The following is a 19,158-nucleotide window of genomic DNA, read 5'->3' on the forward strand; positions in this document are numbered from 1 at the left end:
AGTGATCTGGGCCAGGGTTGTACTCCTACCCCAGGGGCCAAAACACCTCCTCTGTAGCCCCCTTTCCCCATGCACACGCTTTTCATGCGATGGGGGAGGAATTGCAGTTGGGGAGCTACGTTGGAAGGCATCGATCGGCAGGGCCAATACCCACCTGATTTTTTCCCAGTGACCCACTGTCCCAGTCCGACCCTGAACTAGGCAGCTGGAGGGCCTCGAGATGTGGCTGAACTACAACTAACGGGAGTGTCTCCATTGGCTCATCGCTTATATATGTCCTGTGACAACTACATCTCCCAGCATTCTGGCTGTTGTTGAGGTCCAAGGTGAAAACGTTGGACACTCGTGATGATTTTCTTTTGCTTGAAAATTTGGCAAACCATCCAGAATGTTGCACAGTCGTGATTCTAATACATGGCAGGAGGGATTTGGGTGTAAGCAAAGTGGATTAAGGGAGAAGGAGAATTTTGGCATGGGATTAGGTAGAACACCAGAGAAATAAATAAAACCATACAACTGTGGTCACTAGTTCTTCTAGGGAAGAGTTAGAAAGACATTTATAGACGGCTGGGAAAACTCCGCAAGTGGCATATTGCTAAGCATTAGCTGAATAGTCCAATCTTTCCCAGTAAGCTTGCACTCTAAGCTGTGGACTAAAGTCACGCTACCTCCCTGGATACAGCGAATACAAGATATAAATACCAAATCATCACTGGTCTATGGAAGTGCTGCAGCTAATTAAAGCTCCAAGATTCCTACATTCCTCTAGGATAACCGTGTCCCAAGATGATTGCCAAAGTGGCACCGGAATGTTTAATGTCAACACTTCAAAAGAAAAGTGTGATGTTAAAATGTTGCTTTTAGTGGTATTTGTTATTCTGATGAAGGTATCGGCCGTACACCGGTATGACCTGCTGTACCTCAGGAATGTGGTCTGACAGCTGCTTAGTGCAGCAATGCTCCCCGCCCCATAACTGCACTTTGTGTCCTTAGTGGATGTGTATTTGTTGTCTTGTGATAAATTCTTTCACGGCTAAATACACGTTTAAATTCCACACCCCTCCCTGACATGTACATCATGACCTTGTTTCCACTAACTAGAAAAGGTCACTTCTGTTGTACCAACTGTCAGCCACATCCCCCAGACTGCCGCCTACACCACCTTAAACCCTGAGTTGGAAAAGTCAAGAGCACCAATGTCAATTCCCCAACTCACGCAATTTGTCAACACATGGCCAAAATGACTTTGTGATAATTGTTTCCCAGTTGGTCATTTACCCCATATATAAGCAAATAGAGGAGATCAGCCAATGTTATTCCCAATCAGCAGAGGCATTACCTATGCCCTATGTGCTGTTAGCTACTGTGGTTCACCTTTCAGATGGGGGTCACTGACCCCATTTTAAAAACAAATGCTCTGTAAGGGTAAGGGCACATGGGCAGATTCGGGGGGATTAGTCGCCCTACGACAAATCGCCTCTTCTTCGTGCGACAATCTCCCCGAACTGCCTTCCCGCCGGCTATAATGAAAAATCGCCACAATGCGTCAACTTCATCCTTGGTTTCCTGCAATGTTGCGTAGAAGAGAAGGTCTTCCTGTTCCAAATGTGTTACTCGTATGATTCTATGCAAGAAAGCAGTCATTTATTTATTTGCCAAGACTGGTCTGTTAACTAGTGATGTGCGGGCCGGCCTGAAACCCGCAGGCGGGTTTGGGTCGGGTCCTGCACAAAATCTTTGGGTTGTGGGCAGGTCCGGGTTTGAGTTCTTCTCCTGCTCTTTCAAAATGCAACCTAGAACTGCTGGCTTCCGGCCTCTAGTTATATTTATAGACTTGCGCTCACCCCTTTTGTGATGTCACTGCGGGGCGGGGTCTATAATTAGAGGGTGAAGGGTGGGCCTGGTGCAGGTTGGGTGGAGTGGGTTAAGCTGGCCATGGACGTAACAATCCGATTGTACGAATCGTGTATTCGTACGATTTTCGGACCGTGTGTGGAGAGTCCCGACATTTTTCGTCCAGCGAGATCGGTCGTTTGGACGATTGGACAGGTTCGAAAATTTATGTCGGCTTTCGATAATATCTCTGCGTGTATTGCCAATCGTACGATTTTCAGTAGGAGACTGTCACCAGCTTTGGTTGGACATATCTATCGCACGATTGCTGTCAGGGGCAGAACATCGTCTGATCTGTTCTTTTACTACTTTATTTGGTCGGAATGGTAAGACTTTGATGATCTTTATGGTTAGTGGAGGGTCGGGAGATGGGAAAGCCCAATCGTACATTGATTCGTACGATCGGATCTTTGCGTCTATGGCCAGCTTTAGGGTCTGGTGAGGGTTGAGAATTTATTGACCCACACACCACTACTGTTAAGGTGCCTAGATAAGCATTTCATTGAAATCAGGTGTATGTTTGTGTCTGGCAGGATTTTTGTTTACCGTGCCCGTCCTGTTCCCATGCGGATCCTTGACGTGTTGAAATTCTATGTAATTCCCTGGAGTTGTTACTGCTGGCAGATCTGTTGTTATTTGTTGAGCAGAGCAATTAAATAAAGGTTACGTAACCAGAGTGTGTATAAAATGTATGTGGCTTCATTAGCTTAATATACTCACATAACTGCAAGCAAGACCTTCAAACCCACACATGCTGTTTGTTTCTATAGCACAGAGTGGGGCAGATTTCACATAAGGGAGCGCTTTCACCAGACTTAAAGGGGACCCGTCACCCAAAAAAAATATTCAAAATCCTATTTTATCACATTAGTCAAGCAAAATGAACTTTAATTACACTATATAAATTATTTGAATCTTGTTTCCTCCAGTCTGGGATTTCATAATTATAGCAAGCAGGCAGCAGCCATTTTGTGGACACTGTTATTAAGACAAGCCTTGTATCATCTCAGAATCTTGTTTGTGCACCAGAATGGGGGACCCGATGTCCATCCCCATGTCCTGGCTACACAATTAAATGGTAAAGAGAACTGGGGAATGTGGGGAGAGCAGTGACATGTAGGAAGTGCTGAATGGAAAGTGAAAGTAATTGTCTGTCCCGCCTCTATGCCCATGGCATAGAGGAGTGGCAGACAATATTTGATTGACAGCTGAGATTTTTAAATGAGCTTACAACAGCTATGAATGCTTTAATAAAAAATAGAAATTGGATTTCATGTTTAGTTTGAAAAGGACTTTTATTATACAGATTTTTGTGTCTGGGTGACAGGTCCACTTTAAGGGGTAGTTCACCTTTTAGGGCAGAGACACACGGTCAGATTTTTGCCCGGCGACAAATCTCCTCTTCTTTGGGGAGACTAATCTCCCCGAACTGCCTTCCCTGCCTTCTCGCCGGCTAAAATGGAAATCGGCAGTGGGATGGCACTTGGAGCGCATGATGCAACTTCAGGCGACTTCGGAAAGGAAGCCGGGAGGAAGGCATTCGCCAGGCGACTAATATTCCCGAATCTGACCGTGTGTCTCTGCCCTTAGTATGTTATACATGGTCCAACGCTGCAACTAAAACAGATTCATTCTAATGCTTCAACTTTATAGTTATTATTTATTTATTGTTGCCTTCCTTCCTTTTCAGATGCTCTCTAAATTCTTTCCCCCCCCCCAATCTTACACTCTATGGGCTGGTTGCCAGGGTAATTAAGCTCCAGCAACCATATAGCAGTTTCAGTTATGAGCATGAGAGCTGCAGAGCAAAACAGTGCTAATACTTAAAAGTCACAGAAAATAAAAAATAATTACTATCATACTAAAGGATAATTTTAATTTGAGTTCGCACTTTCAAGGAGCAACCAGTTTTCAGCATGATCCCAACGGGACTAATAAAAATTAGCCATGATCAGTGGCTCTTTACTAAATGACTAATGATATCTTAAAAGAGTTGTTCACCTTTGAATTACGTTTTGGTATGATGTAGAGAGTGAAATTCTGAGACAAGTTGCCATCAATTTTTTATTTTTTATTATTTGTGGATTTTGAGCTATTTAGCTTTTTATTCAGCAGCTCTCCAATTTGCATTTTCAGCAATTTGTTTGCTAGGGTCCAAATTACCCTAGCAACCATGCACTGAAGACACTGGAATATGAATAGGAGAGGCCTGAATAGAAAGAGGAGTAATAAAAAGAAGCAATAACAATAAGGGTGGTACTCCATGGGCGATTTCCACGTGATCCAACGCGCTGCACAAAAACGTAGGCGTCACTTTGGATGTAACAGAAATAAGGTAAGTAATACCATTGTCGGACGGTGTCGCAGCATCCGGTGCAACGCGACTGTCGGATGCAGACGTTGCACGCTGTGTCTGCATCCGACTGTCGCGTTGGATCAACACTGCGACTTCATCTGCCTCCGCCCGCTGAAATCGTCTGTGTAGTTCCTTCCTAAATGTGTAGCATTAAGGCCCCCTTACACAGGACAATAAAAGCTGCCAACAGACCCAGTCGGCAGCTTATTGGCCAGTGTTTGGGGCCATCCAATGGGCTTCCCCGATCAATATCTGGCCACAAGTCGGACAGATTTCGATTGGGCAGATTAAAAAAATCCCGTTTTATCGCGTCCGCATCTGTGCGTTTATGTGGTCCGTGATCCGCCCGCCTGTATCGAATGTATTATGATGGCCCTAGGGCCCACGATCGGATCAGCCTGATACAGCCCACTTCAATGTGGGCATTTTGGGGAGAGATCTCTACGTCTATGGCCACCTCTACAGAGCATTTGTGTTTTAGATGGAGTCAGTGACCCAGATCTGAAAGCTGGAAAGAGTCCAGAAGAAGACAAATAATAAAAAAACTGTAACAGTATAAATAATGAAGACCAATTGAAAAGTAGCTTAGATTTGTCCATTCTGTAACATACTAAAAATGAACTTAAAGGTGAGCCTATTTTGGGGTTAAATACATTGTGTATAAGATAAGAAGTTGAACAGATTGTTGCAGAATACATGATTACGTGGAGCAGTCATTTGACGCACTGGAACATTTGGCACTGGTTACTGTACATTGTGCTGCCCTTGTGCCATTCCTTGTGCTTTATCATTGCCGATTAATTGTCAGCAGCAAAGCACAAGCACACCGGGGGGTAAGTCATTCTAATTGTAACATAACCGCACTACTCGCACATTATATGTCACAGCCCATTAAGCAAATGCAAAAATGTACAGGACCCCCCCGAAAATCTCCTCTTACAGGGAATCGAATACATTGCGTTGCCTACGTTCCACCTGCCAATAAAAGCGACAGAAATCTGTTCATTCAGATTAATACGTATATGTGGAATGCACACCCACGCTTATTTATTGGAGGGAACAGTGTTGCAATGGTATTGTGTGAGTCGCCAACACTGAGTATTCACATTATAATTCTGCTATCCAACAATACCACTTCTATACATATTCAGCCAATTGACATTAGGAGCCGTTCCTTCAAAATCGATCATTGTACAGGTAGGGGATATGTTATCCGGAAACCTGTTATCCAGAAAGTTCCAAATTACAGAAAGGGTTTCACCCATCGGCTCCATTTTATCCAAATAATCCAAATTTTTATAAATGATTCCTTTTACCCTGTAATAATAAAACATTAGCTTGTACTTGATCCCAACTAAGATATGATTAATCCTTATTGGAAGCAAAATCAGTCCATTGAGTTTATTTAATGTTTACATTATTTTCTAGTAGACTTATGGGCAGATTTATCAAGGGCCGAAGTTTTTTTTTATGGCAAAAACTGTCAAATTCGACTAGGGAAATGTTAAAATTTGATTCGATTTTTTTTTAAAGAATTGGATTTTCGAGATTTATCATACTCTGGCCCTTTAAGAACTCTAATTCGACTATTCGCCGCCTAAAACCTGCTGAATTTTTTTTTCAGAGAAAAAACTGGAATCGAGTTTTTAAAACGGGAATCGAGTTTTTAAAACGGGAATCGAGTTTTTAAAACGGGAATCGAGTTTTTAAAACCGGAATCGAGTTTTTAAAACCGGAATCGAGTTTTTAAAACCGGAATCGAGTTTTTAAAAGCGGAATAGAGTTTTTAAAACCGGAATCGAGTTTTTAAAACCGGAATCGAGTTTTTAAAACTGGAATCAAGTTTTTAAAATTCAAAACGATCCTATTCACCCGAGTTTTTTTAATAAATTTTGATTGGTTCACTTTCGAGTTCATGGGAGTTTACGGGGTTTTTAAAAAAATCCCATGAATTCGAAATTCGATCCTTGATAAATATGCCCCTTTATCTGTTCCGTATCTGGATCAGTTATCCAGAAAACTCCAGGTCCCAAGCATTCTGGATAACTGGTCCAATACCTGTACAAGGGAGTCGTTTCATGGTTTCTCTTTGCACAGGTTATGAGCAAACTTAGGAGGTTGTTGTGGCTTTAGCTATGCCTTTATAACTCCTTGGCCACCTATAATAAGCCAGTCCTCCTCAAGTGATGCCCATGGTTGCTATTCCAGGTCACAGTATGGCTCTAACAACACAGGATGGCTATGCCAAGTGATAAGAAAGATTTTGACCCAGTGGCTAGGATACAATGGAGTTTCACAGAAGTCAGACACTGCAAGCTAGAATTAGTAGCACTGGCTCTAGAGGGGACACAGTGTGGGAATATTAGGGCAGTCACTGACTCTAATACATTGACGGTATGGAACCATTGTTGGCCGAACTTGCCCTTTCTGCAGAACCCAAGTCCGTGCCAATGTACGGTGAATGCTTTTCTGTAACTGGCCTCTCCTTGCCCCCTCTTGCTTGGGAAAAATGTAACATTTTCACCTTGCGCAGCTTTCAGCCCAAATTAAATCAAGACATTTCCCTGCCTGGCCAAAGACCTTTTTGTTCAGTGTCGTGTGAATGAGAGCAGTTTCGGGGCAGCATTTGACATTGAAAATGAAACTAAAGATGGAGACACTTCAAAGTAACATCGGCCCAAAAACAGCACCTTGATCTGTTGCAGAGAATAGGTTACATGAAAAACATGCCCCTGAATTGTATGTCATTTTATGGTAGAGGCAAAGTATTCTTAATTTATAGCTGGTTTTATAGTTCTTTAATTATGCTATAATATACTGCATTAGCACAGCCTTATTTATATACATAATTAATTATATAGCAGGAAGATGCCATACTGGTTCTGCTGTTAGATGGAATCTGCCCGGCACAGTTTGCTCAAGTCTGAATCAACTTGGACTAAGTCAACAAAGCAGCCAAATCAATCAGTCCTTTACAGGTCATTCCAGTTTAATAGCTTCCAGGCTTGGGCTGCTGACCTGCAAGAATACCATTCATCTCCCAATGGGCCCAGTCCCCTAGTGGGTCACAGTTGAGGACATTTTCCTTTAACTTTTTGTACAGTACGGAACCTGTTATCCAGAATGCTCGTGACCTGGTGTTTTCCGGATAACAGATATTTCTGTTATTTTGTTCTTAAAGGAGAAAGAAAGGCTAAAATTAAGTAAGCTTTATCAGAAAGGTCTATATAAATTCACCAGTAAACCCTCAAAGTAATGCTGCTCTGAGTCCTGTCAAAAAAAACACAGCATTTCTTACCTTCTATTGTGTTCTCATGGGCTGCTGTATCAGACTTCCTGTCAATACTAGGGCTAGGGCTTGAGCATGCTCAGTTTGCTCCTCTCTTGCTTCTCCCCTCCCTGCTCTAATCTGAATCTGAATCTAAAGCTACGAGTGAGCAGGGAGAGACTCGGGCAGTAAGTGATATCACACCAAGCTAATATGGCAGCTGCTATCCTAAACAAACAGAGAGAGAAAAACACTTAAAGGGGAACTAAAGGTAGCCATACACGGGCCGATAAAGCAGCCAACAGACCAAGTCGGCAGCTTATTGGCCCGTGTATGGGGCCCCCCGACGGGCTTCCTCGATCGAGATCTGGCTGAAAGTCGGCCAGATCTCAATCGGATGGGACAAAAAATCCCGTCAGATCGCGGCCGCATCTGTACGTTGATGTGGTCCCGCGATCCGACCCCCATTCCCATTTGTTAGGATCCGATCGTTGGGCCCTAGGGCCCAAGATCGGATCAGCCCGATATTGCCCACCTCCAGGTGGGCTTATCGGAGAGAGATCTGCTCGTTTGGCGACCAAACGAGCGTCTCTCTCCGTGTATGGCCACCTTTAAGTGACACATCTTAATTGTTTGTACTGGGTTCCCTTTCCATAGCTCCATGCCACCCTACAGGGGCCAGGCCCACAGTTATAAAGCAAGACTAGCCAGCCTATGGCTTTTCAGCTATTAGTGGGGTGATGGCTGTAGAAATGATCATAGTTTGGGCAAAACTGTCACCATATTGCTCTACTGATGTCCTATTGCCCTCATGTTGCTATGGTATCTGGGTCATAGAGCTTTACCCACCATGCAGCTTAGAATTGTACACGAACAAGATCCGTAATGGGGCTAGGTGAGCGCTCTATCCAGGCTCCCAACATTCCACTCCGGTCACGTGGATAAATCAGACTCTATAATGAAGGCGCACACGTCGGTAAACTTCTTTGGATAGAGTCAACATGTAGAGAGAACTGTATAAAATATTTTCCTTTATTTATGAACCTCATTAAAATCACAAAATCCAGAAGTGCAAGGCAGGGGAGTGCATGGCTCTACGCGTTTCGTGACTACAAGGTCACTTCATCAGAAGCCAAAAGCGCCCCCTGCTGACAACATATTTATGCATATTCATTAATTAGATAAAAGCACCAGATGATGAGTATCAATCTAGTTAAAAACATAGCAGTCACAATTGCATAAATCCCGAATAGCTTTACCCACCATCACTCCTCTTTGCACCCAAACTCCGGCCATTGTAACAGTTTTGTTTTTGTTCTCCTCTTAAAGGAACAGTAACACCAAAAAAGTAAAAGGTTTTAAAGTAATAAAAATATCATATACTGTTGCTCTGCACTGGTAAAACTGGTGTGTTTGCTTCAGAAACACTACTATAGTTTATATAAATAAGCTGCTGTGTAGCAATGGCGGAAATTGAAAAAAGACTATATGGCACAGGTTAAATAGTGGATAACAGATAACACCATTATGTTCTACAGAGCTTATCTGTTATCTGCTGTGTAACCTGAGCCTTTTCTCCTTTGAATGGCTGCCCCCATGGCTACACAGCAGCTTATTTATATAAACAATAGTAGTGTTTCTGAAGCAAACACACCAGTTTTACCAGTGCAGGGCAACGCTGCATTATATTTGTTAAAACGCTTTTATTTTTCGGTAACTGTTCCTTTTAAATGAATCATAGGAGAAGTCTCATGACTTTGCCGTTAGAGGACAAGACAAAACAGGAGATACATAAGTCTTTGTATAGCGATGGGTTCTAATGGAAATGCATTTTCCTTTGATGATAAATATCTGATTTCTAACAAGTTTCTCTACTCCTGAGACCTTACTGAGTGATGGGTGACTCAGCACCCTGATACACACACACACACACACACACACACACAACACTGTTCTAATAATACCCAGGTACTGCAAATAGGCTCTATAGAGTATGATGCATTGGTGCTTTATTAGCTTTTGGCAGCAAAGCTTTTTGTTTCTGTTCTAAAGCTCCTCCGGCTCATTCATCAGGTCTGAGAGTGCCATAGGTATTGATTAATAAGATATGTCCCAGTGCAACTACATGTCCCACCCCCTATTTACTTTATTTTGGTTTACTTTGGCCGCCATCCTTACCCCCCTTCCTTCCTTGATGTTATTTGCTTCCGTATTGTCTCTTCTCACACCCCTATTACATACCTCCCAACATTTTGGAAATAGAAAGAGGGACAAAAAGATTTGCCCCCTAATTACCATGTTCATTTTACAAAATTTGTCAGGTTATGAAAGTTTGAACTAGGGATGCACCGAATCCAGGATTCAGTTCAGGATAAGGCCAGGATTCAAAATCGGCCGAATCCTTCTGCCCGACCGAACCGAATCCGATTCGGTTCGGTATTCAGCCGAATCTTTCGCGAAGTATTTGAGGGTTCGGCCAAATCCAAAATAGTGGATTCGGTGCATCCCTACTTTGAACTCATTCCTGTGGTTTTTATGATTTATTACAGTTTTGCTAATGAAGGTGAATTGCCCTTTAGGCTGCAGATCACAGTTTCTCCAAGAGACCTGCCTATCTTAAATTGTTACAATTATTTCTTTGCTTATCTTAAATTGTTACAAATGTATCTTAAGTGCACCTGTCACATTCTGGGCTCTTCCAAAAGCCAATTAATTTTCAGAAACCGTGTATGTTTTTCTGGCTGTTCAGTGCAGGTGATCAAAGAGTCAGGACATAAGTCGGGACTGTGCCGTAAAAATTGGCACAGTTGGGAGGTATTTTATTAATGCCAATCCTTCCTCAGGCACAGTGATTATATAAATAAATTTTGATTCCAATGGGGATCCCAGTGTGCATTACAGTTCCATAGTCTGCATTATTAGGTCAGCTGAATTTATTAGTGATGTGATGTCCAACCATCTTTCAGCTGTCAGCCTGTCCTAAGGGTGAGGATTCTGGGGCAGATGGAGAGCAGCCGACCAAACAACCATTCTATACAACACAGGGCACAGTAAAGGAGTTGGTCACCTTTTAATTAACTTTTAGTAGGATGTGGAGCATGATATTCTGAGACAAGTTGCCAATACTTTTAATTTTTTATTATTTGTGGTTTTTGAGTTATTTTGCTTTTTATTTGGCAGCTCTCCAGTTTGCCATTTCAGCCATCTGGTTGCTAGGTTCCAAATTACCCTAGCAACAATGCATTGATTGGAATAAAAGACTGGAATATGAATAGGAGAGGCCTGAATAGAAAGATGAATAATCAAAAGTTGCAGTAAATGTGTTTTTTTGGTTGATATTTTAACATAACATAATACAAATATTTTTAAACTATAAGAGCATGCATATAGAGATTATTTTTTAATACCTGTGTAGCCTTACAGGGCATTTGATTTTTAGATGGGGTCAGTGACCCCTATTAGCAAGTCAGAAGAAAAAGGAAAATAATGAAAAAAAAACTATACATACTAAATAATGAAGACTAATTTAAAAGTTGCTTAGAATTAGCCATTTTTATAACATATTAAGGGGGTTGTCTATCAAAGTCCGAATTTATCTCAATATTTTCTGAAAAAAAACTCAGACCAAATCCGCACAGGTTTTTCGGGCTTCTTTATTAATATGCTTTCCCGAAAAAAATTTTGTGGGGGAATGGTTTTTTTTTCTTTTCATTTTTTCATATTTTTCATCCGATCTTCAATATTTTTTTTAGATTTTTCAACCAAAAACTCTGAATTTTCCCAAAAACTTTGGGGTATTGCCAAGAACCCAGCGCACATCAAAAGATCATTGGGACTTCTCCCATTGACTTATATTTATGCTCGACAGGTCTGAGATGCTGGATTCCGACTTCTCCCATCCTCGGGGTTTAATAAATTCCGAAAAATTTGTGATTTTTTTTTTAAAAAGTCAGATTATAAAAAAAAAAAATCACAAATTTTTTCGTGATTTTTGCATTTGGAGTTTAGTAAATAACCCCCTAAAAGTTAACATAAAGGTGAACAACCCCTTTAATGGCATGGCACTTATAGGATTGAGGATACAAAGTTTTTCTGATCAGTACCTGTTAGTACCAGGCTTTAGCAATGTGCCGTGTGTAACTGTAACCAGCCACTGACATACTGAAACTCAAAGCAGATTTAAATTTCATATCATTTTATAGGGGTTGCATCAAGGCCATAACCGATTAATACAGGCACCGGCTGTTACTCCCAGCATTTTTGCAGGCTGCTCCCTTATTTCTACTGATTTGATTGTGGGTTAGCCTGTACTTATGGGTGAACAGCAGTGCAGGACAGAATGGAGCCTCATCAATCACAGTGGACAGTGCACATTATCTCCACTGGTTCCTTGGTGATCCTGACAGATGAAATAGTCAAGCTACGTTTCATGGTGAATATATGTCTGTTCTGCAGTCGTATCACAGGAAAGCAGGCTTATAAACACCAGACATGGCTCATTCTGTATAGCCCGGCTGCCCATAAGCCTTAGTAGGTTTGTAGAAGAACTGGCATTACTGCTGCTGGTGGGGAGGAACGTTCCACAAAATCATAAAGAACTTGGGGCATGGCAGTAGATCTGTGAGAAGGGGAGAGGTAGGCCCAGCCCTGGGGGACCCTACATGACCCATAATTCCAGGCAGATTAATAGAGAGGTTTGTTTCATGCTCAATGATGTATTGCCAGGGTGTTCGGCTGCCAGTTATGGTATAATGGACAAAGGACAAGTAAGCTTTATCAGAAAGGCCTATATAAATACACCAGTAAGGTTAGTGGCACATAGGGTTGCCACCTTTTGTGGAAAAAAATACCGGCCTTCCTATATATTTATCTTTTTTCCCTATTAATAACATTGGGATCAACCATCATTTTTACCGGCCAGGCAGGTAAAATAAGGGTCAGGTGGCAACGCTAGTGGCAGGCGGGGAGATTAGTCGCCCAGCTACAGAATAAATATAGTGTTATAGCTTGCACTATTGTGGCTAATCTATTGCCAATAAACTGCCTCTGTAGCTTTCCTTCTCCTTTAACATCATTAGTGTGGGCACTAGGTTGTGTATTGAGGAGGTAATGGAAAAGTGAGTGACTATGTTGATGGGTAAAGTAGAAAATATCAATGATTGCTTTATATCTATATAACGGTCAGATTTTTCTGGGGCTGTGGTCTTTTAGGTCTTTTATAAGTAATGATGATGTAGGGAGCACTACAGCCATTCTGACAGTTGGAGCATAAGAACAATCACAGGGATAGACCAAGCTGAGGAGTCACATGAACATAGGGTGCCCCTCTCCATGGTACTGATAGAATAAGAATAGGCCATGCACTCCGCTGCAGACACAAGTAGGGCGATATAAATATAGTATAAATAACTAAATCATCACCGTGACCATCTGCACATTGGGATCATTAATCTCTCTCTAAAGGTGGCCATACACGGAGAGATCCGCTCATTTGACGATGTTGCCTAACGAGCAGATCTCTCCCCGATATGCCCACCTTGAGGTGGGCAATATTGGGCTGATCCGATCGTGGGCCCTAACGAATAATAATGGGCGGTTGGATCGCGGGACCGCATCAATGAATAGATGCGGCCGCGATCCGACGGGATTTTTCGTCCCATCCGATCGAGATTACTTCTTGGATCTTTTTCTGCATTCACAAGCATTAATGCAAACACTGAGGGTCCCTTTGCTTTAAGAACATCATAAAGCTGTTTGCACTTAAACATGTGCTTTCCCCACTGAAAGGATATAAGCCCAGGAGTCCGTTTTACGTTGAGATACAATATTTAGTGCTAATAACACGGGTTAAGCATTGCAGGGTTAATGTTACACTATGGGGGGCAGGTGCAAGACTCTCTGTCAGTCACATACACAACCTAAAGCAATAAGTGATTGGTGCAGGACTGTATAAGGGGCAGACTCATTGCAATTGACCATTTACAGGCAGAACCATGGCAAAATATACATCTGGTTAGCATTTTAACCCTTTTTATTTCACAAATAATAACATTCATAGAGGGGAAAAAAGCAGGACACAATCAGGGAAATGCACCCTTTAAAATACACTATAAATTGGTAGGACCACAAATGTAAAATGCGGGAAAACTTAAAATCAAGGTACCTAAAATCGAGTTTCTCTCTATAAACAGGGCTATGGTATCTGCGGATGCTGCATTTCTTTAACACAATATACACATAATACATACACTCTTCTTCCACTCTCCTAAGTGTGAACATACCGCTGTCAAATTGCATTTTAATGCAGCTAAATGCTTTAATGTGCATTTGTCACATTTATTTTTACCTACATCAGCCAGAGTACTTATTTATGCATTTAATATGTTTATATTCATTTAAAATGCATTTATGGTGCATCAGTCCTGACAGGCCTCGGTAAGTAAATGCATAATAATGGCACAATATGTCACTAAGCAGTGTGGAACACAAAAAGCCTTATGTTATACACTAGGCATACACTTGGCAATGCATCTCCCAGTGACCCTCACCTTATAGCACCATATTTGCCATCAGATGATCTACCCTTTTCCTGACCTACTTGCAGTGGTCCCTAACATGTTTTACTTGGGAACCACATCCAGATGTAAAAAGAGTTAGGGAGCAACACTATCATGGGAGTAGCTCATAGGGCTGTGATTGGTTTTATGGTAGCACCATATGGACTGGCAGCCTACAGGAGTCTCTGATTGGCAGTAAAGCTGGTTTTTATGCAACAAAACATTCCTCCAAGCCTGGAATTCAAAAATAAGCACTTGCTTTGAGGCCACTGGGAGCAACATCCAAGGGGTTGGAGAGCAACATGTTACTCATGAGCTACTGGTTGGGGATCAGTGCTCTCTTCTAAATATCTAGTTTGTGATACTCATTCGAGCAGGTTGCATTACCCAGTCAGGGCAGCAAAGGTTACCGTGCAGCAGAGGGCAATCCCTTCCCTTTGTGCAGAATTAGACATCGCTATTATGTTCATCCGCGTTCGGAGTTTAACAATAAGCTGATTATAAAAACATTGGCCAACGATTGATGCAGCTTAAAGGCAAATTAAAGCTGAAATAAGTGTGTGACCACAATTGAAAGACAAATGCTGCTGTTATTTGTAGGAGCTGCACCTGTCTGACGTGTTCTCTTGTATGGGGGTCAGTTTAAACCCAGCCCCTGGCACATTGCATATATTCTCCCCCTGTTGTAAAATATAAGGATATAAGAAATCACAGAGGACTTCCATGGCCATAAAAGGAGGGATTCACAGAATCCAGGATTCGCCCTTTCAGCTGGATTTAGACCAATCACTGTGCCTTGCTGAACCGAATCTGAATCCTAATTTACATATGCAAATAAGGAGTGGAAAGGGAAATCACATGAATTTTCGTCACAAAACAAGGAAGTAAAAAACTTTTTCCCACTTTTCCTTTCCCCCCTTCTGATTTGGTTCGTTATTCGACTGAATCTTTCACAGCTGAATCGCAAATAGTGGATCCCTACATAAAAGGGAAGAAAGTCCTCAGCGTAGGTGCCAAAATTGTTTGGGAAGGCCCCATAGACAGACCAATAAGTTGCTGATTCAGTCTGGAGGGGCAGAATCGGTAGCTTTTATCATTAGTATTCTCTTACAAGGTCTAAGTCAAAATCGGACAATTTGTACTTCTAAACCTCTTTACAATCCACAGAGTGTTTCCTAAGCGCCACGGCACAAACTTTTGAAGCCTCATTAAGAACGATTGTGTATTCATCTGTTGCTTGTTGACTGCTCTGTAGCCTCTTGATAGCCCAAAGGAGTTCTCAACAGATGTAAAGCGAGCGAATGAACCTTGTGAAACTGCGCCGGCTGCTTGTTCTCTGCATGCATGAAAGCCCCGCTCAGGAGTTTTGGAGGAATGTTCATTCGCTGCTGAGCCATAAAAAAATATGTCTGTGGTTGAACTGCTCTGGTGGTACAGCCCAAGGCTACTAGAACAAGTGCATTGTTTAGCAGCTACAGGGATACCCACAGCCAATTGGTTTTGGAACTCAGCGTCAACCCTCAACCTGGTTTAATCTGTGGCTGTCAGTGGGCCGGTAAGAAAACAACTAATATCAGAAGAAAGGTAAACTGAAAAATATAAGCTATTTCCCTTATATTAACCACATTGACTGAAGTATCTGCAAATCTTCCCATAGTTTTCCCCACCCAACTTCAATGAATTTGTTACAGTCACAGCTGGCAGTTATAACCTGGTCTGCCTGGTCTTGCACTGGAAAGCCAGAAGCTTTATAATCAGCTCTCATAGCCCTCCTGTTGTGTTATAATCCTCATGGAAGATGTCAGGAGGGAGATGTACCTAACCAACCATGGGGCCATGATGTGATTGTGAATTCCTTAGAATTTCTCCTAGTCTGTGTCAAAATATAATAGTTATTCTTACTGTATTAACATCACTGATTTGCAGGAAATTTAAAAGACCTCAAGCATGGTGCTGTCTGGTGGGGTGCAAAGGCAGCTATGTTATTCATAGAAGAGACTTATCCAACAGCCATCCAGGGTTATCATTTAGGGAAGGCACAATCTCTCCTTAAAAAAAACCTCCTTAAAGGAAAAAATATAACCTTTTTACATGTGGCTATTTCTACTCTTTAACCGATTTCAGAGTATGAGGGTGAGGATTATAGTGTAGCCAGATCATACCGTCTCTAAATATTTGTGTTTATACATATGGGTTGGAGCTGCCATGTTGTTTCCCTTAGACGTTGATCACTTCCTGTAGATTTCAACAGAGCAGTGCCATCTAGTGGTTGCAGGTATTCTGTGCTGTTGCAATGCATGAAAATGTATGGCAAGTATGGTAATGCCATTAACCTTGTGCTTCCTGGCTTGGCTATGAAGTTAACTACTGTGCAGCCATCCTGCTGTTCATGTCCCTTCGCTAGAAACGTAGCATTTTCTTACAAGCCCCAGAGAATGGTGGCATCTTCTTTTCACCTGTTGGACAGTTTTACCGATAAGGAATGTAAAGACGTGCCCTTTCTCTAGATTTATGGATTCCATGTGACGGCTATCTGGAATTATATACTGATGTATAGCAGGGAAGGGGAGCTGCATATCTCAAGGCAAAGGTATAAATCACTAACAGGTGGGAAACAGGTATCTGTTTCAGCTGAGCCCCAGGCTCTCATTCTTTTTCTGTATATATATATATATATATATATATATATATATATATATATATATATATATATATATATATATATATATATATATATATATATATACAGTGAAGAAATGTCGGTGTACTTGTAATATGGGAACACTTGAACCACCCCCTGGAATGATCTCAGTTAGGAATCCGGTATGCCAAGTAATGCTTATAGAACTGGAAACAAAATACTGCATTTACTCCCAGGGCCACCATTAGAAATCACGGGGCCCGGTACAACAACATTTTTGGGGCCCCCCACACTTGCGCCCAAACCCCACCCCAGATCCCGCCCACTCCACCCAAGCCCCACTCCGCCCAAAGACCACACAGACATCCGCGCTAAAAAAGTAACCCCCCCACATACAAGTTATAAAAAGCTATTAATGGTCAGGGCCCCCTTATATAAGTTTTTAAAAAAAAAAAAAAACATTGGCGCCAGGGCCCCCCTTACAAGTTAAAAAAAATTGGGACTCCAAAAATTTTTTGAAAAAATACATTGGTGGCAGGGGCCTATAGAATATTAAAATAATACATTGGTGGCCAGGGGATTAAAAAAAAACAAAAACACAAATTGGTGTTCAGTAGAATTGAACTCATGGCTTCAGGACTTCAACTTCGCCTCCTTTTGTGACTCTGGGTCTTTTCGCCACTTCAGGACTTCAATTTCGGCTGTTTTCGTAACTTCGGGTCTCTTCGGGACTTCGGCTTCAGCTATTTTCGTAACTTCGGGTCTTTTCGCTGCTTTGGGAGTTCGGCTTTGGCTGTTTTCGTGGCTTCGGGTCCTTCGGCTGTTCGGGACTTCAAAAATGCCCGCACGGCTTCGGGGGGCCTAGCTCTTTCAAAGTTGCAGCACTGCCGGGGCCCCCTGCCCCCCCTGATGGCAGCCCTGTTTACTCCCCTACACCCTACTACATATTTGCCATCTAGCATTGTTATTTCATAGGCATCAGACTTATCTAAAAACAAAAAAGATTTCCAGGGAGTAGTATAACATATATCTCCAATTAAGGGGAAATTTATTTTGTGAATAGTGAAACAGTTCTTTTTATGCACAGAGACTTTTTCCTTGGAGCTGCCATGTTGCCTACCTTAACGGAGCATCTCCTGTATGCGCTCTGTAACAAAAGCCTACAGTACAGTAAAACAGCATCCTAAAATAGATAATTGCAATAAATATAATAGTAATGTGTAAGCTAATTAGTGGGCCGCCTGTAGTAAATCTGGTTCCCCCGGGAAAAAATGTTTATGTTGTTATAAAGGACGGTGATTATAGTAATAAAAGCAGCTAAATTAGGGAATAAGGGCAGAGGCTTGGTGGAGTTGACATAGAAACATGGGTAAAATGCTCAGCCCAGGGGTTTATAGCAGCCAATTAGATTTGACTGTAATAATAAAAACAGCTGCTGATTGGTTTGTATTGGGTGCTGGACTGAGGGGGACCATGCTCCTGTTAATATAATGATAACCTGGACCACTATATTATACTTGCATCAAGTTTCAACTCGACTTATGAACATGGTTTATTTTGCCTTTAAAGGGGTTGTTCAACTTTTAATCTGATAAGATATTGGTATTCTGATACAATTTGTTATTGGTTTTTATTTTTTATTATTTGTGGATTTTGAGTTATAAAGCTCTTTATTCAGCAGCTCTCCGGTTTGCAATTTCAGCAATGTGGTTGCTAGGGTCCAAATAAGAGACTGGAATATGAATAGGAGAAGCCTGAATAGAAAGATGAGTGATAATAAGTAGCAATAATAAGACATTTGTAGCCTTACAGAGCATCTGAAAGCTGGAAAGAGTCAGAAGAAGGAGGCAAATAATAAAACAACTGTAAAAAAAAAAAATGAAATAATGACCAATTGAAAAGCTGCATAGTATTAGCCATTCTATAACATTTTGAAGTTTGCTGAAAGGTGAGCCACGTCTTGTATCTACTTACGTCCTAGAGTGAAACAATGATGCTATAACAGCGCTGTTTCTAGGCAGATCCAACAGTGCCGTTTACACTAAAGCTGCTTGTATAAAAGCACTCTACATCTCAGTATTTAATGTTTAATCAGTTGTGTGTTGTGAAATATTAATTGCTCCCTGTTCTTTGCAGATCCTGCCCTGTGCACTTTGTGTGGCATCTCTGGACATGTAAGTACAGTCTCACCATTACCTGTTTCTATCAAGGGTGTCTTTGCTTAAATACAGATGTTTTGCCAGTGTTTTTCTCCCTGTCTTAACTCCCCTTAGCTTAGCCTTATGGCTGGGGCAGAAAATGTTATTTTCCCCCTCATCCCCTTAGCTCTGTATCTGTGTGCATTGTTGGTCTGAAATTGGCCTATCAATCTGTACATGTGTCAACCCAGTCAATGTGAAGGTGAGCAGGGGCCAAATCATTGTTAAATATTCTGGCAGAAAAT

At 41.7% G+C, this 19,158-nt stretch overlaps 1 protein-coding gene across 3 annotated transcripts in view; it reads left to right on the forward strand.

The window, feature by feature from the left end:
- Window positions 1-19,158, forward strand: part of tiam1.L (T cell lymphoma invasion and metastasis L homeolog) — a 228,642-nt gene that overhangs the window by 82,263 nt on the left and 127,221 nt on the right. For all 3 annotated transcript variants that reach the window (XM_018245947.2, XM_041581580.1, XM_018245948.2), the window contains one exon: window positions 18,852-18,889. The gene's annotated coding sequence lies outside the window, so the exon portion shown is untranslated. The remainder of the gene's footprint in view (window positions 1-18,851; window positions 18,890-19,158) is intronic.

Source organism: Xenopus laevis, chromosome 2L, assembly GCF_017654675.1.
Source record: "Xenopus laevis strain J_2021 chromosome 2L, Xenopus_laevis_v10.1, whole genome shotgun sequence".
In the NCBI taxonomy this organism is placed as follows: Eukaryota; Metazoa; Chordata; class Amphibia; order Anura; family Pipidae; genus Xenopus; species Xenopus laevis.